Source organism: Triticum aestivum, chromosome 1B (assembly GCF_018294505.1).
Source record: "Triticum aestivum cultivar Chinese Spring chromosome 1B, IWGSC CS RefSeq v2.1, whole genome shotgun sequence".
NCBI lineage: Eukaryota > Viridiplantae > Streptophyta > Magnoliopsida > Poales > Poaceae > Triticum > Triticum aestivum.
The window spans coordinates 540,022,146-540,031,176 of NC_057795.1; positions in this window are offsets into that span (position 1 = coordinate 540,022,146).

The window sequence follows — 9,031 nt, forward strand, 5'->3', positions numbered from 1 at the left end:
GTGTCCGCTATTATACATGCAGAATGAAGATTAAGGAATGCAGAGTAAGGAACATCCATGATGTTGGGTTCATTGACCCACACATCGTTAATGGATATGTGTTGGAGCATCACCCCGCCGACATGGAGGCAGACCTGTGGCAGTTTCTTACAAAGCAGGAACTCAAAAGTGATATTCTATTTCCTTACCATTTTGGGTGAGTGTTTCTGTCTTGAGCACATTCACTTTTGTTTACTCCATGCATGGTATGTGGCCGGCTAATCGATGAGTTATGCATGACGTACTGTGCATGTATCGTGTCCGCAGGTTCCACTGGATTCTGCTAGTAATTAAAGTTGACACCTCAGAATGTCTCGTCCACGACTCTCTGAATAAGGATCCAAAGCTTTGGGGCGGCATGAGAAGAATGCTGCAGAAGTAATTATTTTCATTCATTTGCGCTCTATATCGATCGGCCTATTTCGTTCATTTCCTAATATCAAGTAACTAATAACTCTCTTGTTCATTTAATTTTCTTTGCCTCGTAGGGTTTGGAGACGGTTCGTAGATACAAAGGTCGGTGAATTCAAAAAAGAGCTAGAATTCAAAAGGTCAAAGGCTAAGAATGGTGAGGATATTCAGCCAGCGGGGACCAATCTATGTGCATACTATGTCTGTGAGATGATCCGGAGATACACCTCTGAGCGGCGGGTTCCGAGTGATACCAATGCTCAGAGGAATAACCTCCGGATGATGCTTAGTCCAGAAGCTCGCTTCCGACCACTTCAAGAGGAACTAGCTGGATGGTTCAGGAGGGAAGTCCTCCATCCTAAAGGAGAACACCATTACGAGGACGTAGAACTTTATATGCATTAAATTATGTATGGAAACTTGTTCAAAATTGTATATGGTCATCCGATGATATTGAATATATATTGTATATTCCTCTTGAATTCTTTTTGGTTCTAATTTCAAATTTGTTTGAAATTGTACATTCATATGCATGTATGTAGTACCGTAGAATATGTGAAACTCCTTCAAAATTAAAATAAAGCACAAAAGAAATAAAACAATACAAATTAAACAGAAAACAGGTTTAGGGGGGGGCTAAAACCCTAAACCTACGGCGGCCTTTAGTCGCGGTCGGCCAGAAGAACCGCGACTAAAGGTCCTCCGCCCCGACGGCCGCCTGGCGCCCACGTGGACGGGCCTTTAGTCGCGGTTCTTAAGCAACCGCGACTAAGGGGGGGGGGCCTTTAGTCGCGCCTGTTTGGTCGCGGTTGCGCAACCGCGACTAATGGCAGTTGCGAACCGCGACCAAAGGCCCTTTTTCCACCAGTGACGGCTAAGGGTGTGTTTGGTGCATGTATGAACCTAGCCTAGTTGTTCTTCTCTCATGCATGCTGAGAGTAGACATGCCGAGTTCATGCGTTTGATGTTGTTCGGCAGCGGTGTATGCGCTGAGGAGACATGCTAAGCTGAGACTTTGTTTGGCAGTCTGCATGTGTTTAGACATGCTGAACAATTTTGGATTTTGAATTTTTTAGAACGGTGAACAAAATTTTAAAAATGTAAACAAAAATTTAAATCTATTTTGAAATTCTGAACTTTTATTAAAAATTTAAACAAAATTTAAAATTCTACACACTTTTTGAAATGTTGAACATTTTTTTTTGAAAATTTAGACATATTTTGCTGAACATTTTTGAAAATATAATCAAAATTTGAAATTCTGAATATTATCTAAACATTTAACAAAATCTAAAATTTTGCATGTTTTTTGAAAATTTTAAAAAAATGAAATTCTAATTTTCTTTAGAAAATTTAACAAAATTTTAAATTCTAAACATTTTTTGATTTTTTTAAATTTGAAATTCTGAATATTTTTTGAAAATTTAAACAATTTCGAAATTCCATCCGTTTTTGAATTTTTTTTAAACAAAGTTTGAACTTTTTTTAATAATTATACAAATTTTAAAATTCTGAATATTTTTTGAAAATTTAGACAAAATTTGAACATATCTGGACGTGGTGTGGTAGGTGGTGACGAGGGTCAGGGCCAGCATGACTGTCTCCATGCACCCTCTTTGGGTGCATGCGATGGACATGACTGAAGGCCCTTTTTTGCATGAGATGAGCATAGTCCAAGTGAGTCCATGCATCCTACCAAAGCAAACACTGGTACGCGTCGTTACTATACAAACGTTTTTTAATCCTTTCTGCGACAGGATTTGAAACCGTCGCCAAGTGAGTGTGGGCGATATGGGGTCCTTCCCACACGACACTAAAACCGTTGGGAATAGTCCCTCCTTGCACATAGGCTGTGGCAAAATTAGCTTGTGTGTGATCGGACGAGGCATCAAAACCAAATTATTTTCGCTCTTATGTACATCGCACGCAGTCAATCCAAGGAGTACGTTTTCGTTCTTATGTACGTCCCACACAGTCAATCCAGGGAAAACCTTTCCGTTCGTATGTGCTTCCCACACAGTCAATCCAGGGAAAACGTTTTCATTCATATGTACATCTCACACAGTCAATCCAGAAAAAACGTTTCCGTTCGTATGTACATCCCACATAGATTTTTGTATAGGCTCATGTGTGATATGTGTAACTATCACACACGCTCTGTCTTGGTTAACCGTTTGCTTTTATTAATTATATCACACACGATTTGATGAAGAAAACTATGTGGGCTATCCATCACAAGCGCTTTTACTTCTAGAATTGTTTGCAAAGTTCCATGATCCATTTAGCAGGTTTATTAGTTTATAATTAATAATTCCAGTATTACATAAATTCACATTTCATATCGAACAGCCGTTTGTCAATTTCATATCAGGCACATAGATATATTTTAACATCACAATACGATAGCTATCGGAAAACAGCACAGTACAACATATAAATAGTTCAACTTCATAAGAACAATATTAGAACAATATATCTATTTCCCTAATCAAGATCATCCAGGCTCGCCTTATCCACCTCTGCTTTCAGTTCAGTAAGAACCCGTTTTGCACTGGTCAGCTGGGAAAGTGCCTCCTCCTTCGCCAACACCATCTTAGCAAAGTATTATTTAAAAACTCTGAGCTCATTCTCCACCTTCCTCTTTTTATCCCGCATCTTTAAATATTTTTCAGCGTTGACAACACTTTCTCTAAGCCTACATCTGTTCTCTTCCTGATACATGCTCCACAACTTTGCTAGGCACATCTTCAAAGACTGTTGCCACTCTTCATCAATCCACTCCAAGTAAGAACACTTCCATTCATCCTATAATATTTAAAACTAGATCTGTAACAATTGTAGGGAAAATGGGTTTATGCAACATAGAAAAATCATCAATACTTATTTTGAAAAACTGAAGAAACATGTTAATTATGACATATCTTCTCAAAAAGATCAATGTGCAAATGAATTAATTGCTACTGAGACAACAACCAAATTCTGAAACATCAGAAACTATAACAATGCTACAAGTTCTTACTCATGTACTATAAATACCAAATTGAACATTTTAAGAGGAAGGTAAATATAACTACGACAACATAGCGATAGTGTTTGGATGACAACAAATTGATACTAACAGGTGTATACATGCACAAATTTAGTAACATAACTAATAGCACTAAGACCGTTCACTATGTATGCCAAAACCGGTGTAAAGACAACTGTTGCTACATCTCGCACCGGTGCCCTGCACTGGCGAGCCGATGCAGTAGAAAAAAAATCAGGGACCCGAACTCCGGAGCATCTAGTTGCTCCAACGCCCAGTTCCTTTGTGCCATAAAGATTTAGTATTTTACTACTTGGCTTCTTGGATGTGTGGACAAGTTGGCTCCACAAACTGCTAAGCGGTGCCAAATAATTTTCTAATGGTACCGCTGATGAGATGGCAATATTTTTAGATACTAGGTACAAACTGTGACACTGTCTTTGGATGCGTTTGGTTGAAAACGTGGTATGAATGGGTTGAGACCGTGACAGTGTCTGGATCACATCTAACAAATGATTTGTAACAACGAAAGATGGTCTAACCTTCTCTGCATATGCCAGAAATTTCCTCCCACTGTCCAAATATTCAAATGCAACTAGCTTCATGTATGGAGTTTGATGGTGACAATGAGCAGACAGATCTTCAGCCACCCCGCTCCATTCGTTGCAAGTGATGGTCCTAGGGAACTACAAGAGGAAGAAATGACTCAAATCGCTGCCGGGTAAAAATCCTTCATTTCAAGTCATAGCCCGAGAGAGAGAGAAGAGAAGCAAACCTGGGTGGTCAAGGAGTCGGAGGAGGAGGAACCACTGGAGATGTCTTTGAAGAAGACCATGCTGACCCCGGCGATAGGATGCGAGACGACAAGAGCGAGGAAGCAAGCGAGGAAGCGGCTATAGCTTAGGAAGGAAGGGGAAACAGGGGAAATGTGACTTGTTGTCGGGGAGAAAAGGAGATGGAGAAGGGGGGGGTAGATATTTCGGCGGTAGGCCAAAAATTTCAAAATGTGGAGGGAAACTTTGCGCGCGGTGCCGCCGGAAACCATTCACTTTGAACGATAGTGTGCATCGCAAACGATTCTTCTGCTTTACGCGCATGGTATGAGTTTGATAATTCAAATTTTGGTGGAAACTTCCCCAGGTACGTCATTGCATAATTTAACATCGCTTGCTAATTTGAGCACACAAAAGAAAGTACAACACATGAACCAGACTTACTGAATCGAGCAATTTTACTAATTAAACAGAGCCAGTTGACCTAAACATTGCTCTAACAAAAGACTAGCATTAAAAACAAAGCCTAAGTACGCGTAATTTTAACAAATCTGCCGCCGCACCGGCCTATGCATCGCCGGTGTGAGATGAGACGTCGATGACTTGTCCTGGCGACATGCCGCCGTTGGTGGACTCCGCGTCCCCCTGCTGAAGTCGACCGCGTCCTCGTCCTCGGCGCCGCCCTCAAGGTTGTAGTACTCGTAGTAGTGGCTGCGCCAGAGCTCGCGTTGGTACTCCACCGTCAATTCCTCGATGGACATACTCTTCTCTACCTCGACCTGAGCCACGCGCAACTCCTCCTCTCGGTGATCCTCGATCTCCGCCGCCTCCTGCATCTTCAGCTCCCGCTCGGCGACCTCATGAGGAAGCAGGTGGTTCATGGCCACCACCACCTTTTCGGACGTGGGTTGCATGCTGGATTCCGAGGTGGCCTGGAATATCTTGGCATGGATGGCCTCGACCCGGGCTAGGCGACATTGGCGGCACAGACGGCAGCTCGAGCACTCTCGGCGTTTGCAGCCACCGTCGCAGCAGCATCTGCAGCCGTCTCGGCTGCTGCAGCTGCCCTGTCGGCTGCCACTGCCGCCCTCCGGCGGAAGTGGCCACGCTCAATGCGGATGCGGCGGCACTCTCGGCGTAGGTGGCCACGCTCTTGCCGCAGGCGGCAACGCTCGCGGGGGGGAGGGGGGACGCGGCCATCGTACGGGCCTTCATGAAGTGTTTCGACGGTGTCATCTTTCAAGAAGGGGGTGCAGGAATGAGGATCTGGATTTGTGGATTCGGGGGTTGTCGGCACTGGAGTAGATGAGCCGGTGAAGTTTAAGGAGGAAGACTTAAATAGACCCAGAAATTTTCCTCGCAAATGATTCCTATAAAACAACTGTGTGTGATGTTGTAGATATTTTTTATTAGCTGTGAAAGACGAATTTGGAGTAAAGTGGCAACAGATGGTGTTTTAAATGTACGAGAAAATTTGTAGTACTAATACAACTGTAATGTCAAATTTGAAAACTTTCAGGGGTCATTTGACCTTTTAAGACATTTAAGTGATTTTCTAGCCATTTAATGATCGTAATTGAAATTCGAACGATATGTATAGGCAACAGCTAACCATAACGGTTTTAAAGTCATATTTTGTGTATTTGTGTGCGATTTAATTCCATGTGCAGTAAATTGGAAGGAATTTTCAAACATATTGGTCTAACGGCTATGACACAATTAAGCATGGAGTGCCATGGCATTTAAATTCTAAAAAATTAAAAAAAATATCAAAAACACATGAAACCTTGATTGATGTAATATCAGGCCACCAAGATGATGTGGTAATTTTTTTGGCATGTTTGACGAAAGTTTGGACACACACCCCTCACAAATCGGAGCAACTCACCAGAAGGCTCATGGTTTCGAGAGGGAACAATGCATGTTTGATGATGAATGGAAAATACCTTTCTCTTACGGCCTTCAAATTTTTTCTATGTGTAACATACACTAATTTAACTGTCATGTGAAAATTTGGAAAACTTCAAGGGTCATTTGACCTTTTGAAGATATTTAAGTGATTATAGCCATTTAATGACCGTAATTCAAATTTGAACTACATCTACATGCAACGGTTAACCATGATGGTTTGAAAAATCTTATTTGTGTACTTGCGTGTGAGTTAATTCAATGTGCAGTAAATTAGAAGGAATTTTCAAACATATTGGTCTTACGGCATGGACACATGCATGGAGTGCCATGGCATTTTAATTCCAAAAGATTAAAAAATGATCAGAAAAACATGAAACCTTGCTTGATGTAATGTCATGCCACCAATATGATGTGGTAAAGAAATTGGCATGTTTGACAAAAGTATGGACACACACCCGTCATAAACCAGAGCAACTCACTAGAAGGCTCATGGTTCCGAGAGGGAACAATGCATGTTTGATGACGAATGGGAGATGGCTTCCTCTTACGGCGTTCAATTTTTTACGTGTAATGTGCACTAATACAACTGTCATGTGAAAATTTAGAAAATTTCAGGGGTCATTTGACCTTTTGAAGATATTTAAGTGATTTTCTAGCCATTTAATGACAATAATTTAATTTTGAACTACATCTACATGCAACAGCTAACCATAACGGTTTGAAAATCTTATTTGTGTACTTGTGTGTGAGTTAATTCCATGTGCAGTAAATTAGAAGGAATTTTCAAACATATTGGTCTCACGGCATGGACACATGCATAGAGTGCCATGGCATTTTAATTACAAAAAATTAAAAAATCATCAGAAAAACATGAAACCTTGCTTGATCTAATGTCATGCCACCAAGATGGTGAGGTAAAAAAATTGGCCTGTTTGACGGAAGTTTGGACACACACCCCTCACAAACCAGAGCAACTCACTAGAAGGCTCGTGGTTCCGAGAGAGAACAATGCATGTTTGATGACGAACGGGAGATACCTTCCTTTTACGGCCTTTAACTTGTTTCTACGTGTAACATGCACTAATACAACTGTCATGTGAAAATTTGGAAAATTTCAGGGGTCATTTGACGTTTTGAAGACATTTAAGTGATTTTCTAGCCATTTAATGACCGTAATTCAAATTTGAACTACATCTACATGTGACGGCTAACCATAACGGGTTGAATAATCTTATCTATGTACTTGTGTGCGAGTTAATTCCATGTGCAGTAAATTAGAAAGAATTTTCAAACATATTGGTCTCACATCATGGACACATGCATGAAGTGCCATGGCATTTTAATTCTAAAAAATTAAAAAATGATCAGAAAAACATGAAACCTTGCTTGATGTAATGTCATGCCACCAAGATGATGTGGTAAAAAATTGGCCTAGTTGATGAAAGTTTGGACACACACCCCTCACAAACCAGAGCAACTCACTAGAAGGCTCGTGGTTCCGAGAGGGAACAATGAATGTTTGATGACGAACGGGAGATAGCTTCCCTTTATGACCTTCAATTTGTTTCTACATGTAACGTGCACTAATACAACTATCATGTGAAAATTTGGAAAATTTCAGGGGTCATTTGACCTTTTGAAGACATTTAAATGATTTTCTAGCCATTTAATGACTGTAATTAAAATTTGAACTAGATCTACATGCTACGGCTAACCATAATGGTTTCAAAAACCTTATTTGTGTAATTGTGTGCGAGTTAAAAAATCATCAGATGATGTTAATATCTGGTTGTCAAAAAAGAAAATGTAAAATCTGGCAAGAGGACCGGCCCCCACACGATTGGCACTCTATTTCGCGCATCGAGGTTTGGAAGGTGAGTGCCGGGCGTTATTAATCAGACGCGGTTCTGTATTGGGAACCATCGGCTATTATGTTCACACACGGATTTTGCCACGGGAATCGTGTGTAATTCAAACTACAGTACTCATAAATTTCGGTGACCGACGTGTGTACTATTCCCGTTGGTCTAGATTCCGGCCTCCAATAAATACTACCTTGCTCACGTCGCCCCACCTGCATTATCATCTACATACTCTCCTTGCTCTCTCTCTCTCTCTCTCTCTCTCTCTCTCTTTCAAATCTCTGCCATGGCGCCACTGGTTTGGCCACACACAAACGAGGAGTCGCCGCCCCCTGAGGATGCTCACTCGAAGAGCAGCGACAAGGACCCCTACGCGTCGTCGGACGAGGTTGCGCCGGTACCCCCAACTTTGGATTGGTTTTGGGGCCAGTACGATCTTTGTCTTTGGAAGTCACTGCCGCCTGCTGAGAAAGCCAGGCAAGTGGCTTTCAAGAACGAGATCGCAGAGGAGGATGCCAGGTACTAGGCGGCTTGTGAAGCCCGTGATGCCGCCTGCAAAAAGGAGGCGGTGGAGCTTTGGAGGCGGGCGCGTCGTCATGCAGAGGAGGTGTACGAAGATGGGTACTTCACGAGGAAGGCCAAAGGTGCTAGGCGCCTCATCTCTGCATGGAGGTGGTCCACTGATGAGAAGTTTCGGTGGGCGCCCAATGAAATTGCAAGATTATTCGCGCTGGTCCACCTGCAAGAGGCAGATCAGTACGTCAAGCGCTGCGTGGCGGAGGAGGCGGAGTACTGCCTCCGCGCTAGGAAGCCGCCGCGCACTAGGGAGCTGCTGGCAAGGGGCTGCCAGAATACTGGCCCCAGGAGGGATTATTAGTTTTAGTATTGTTCGTTTTCAATTTTATGCATTGTACCTAGGAGTTAAGTATCATCACGTATATGTGATCATATTATATATATTCTATGATGAACTAATGAACAATTTATCTGTTTTTATATACTAATTT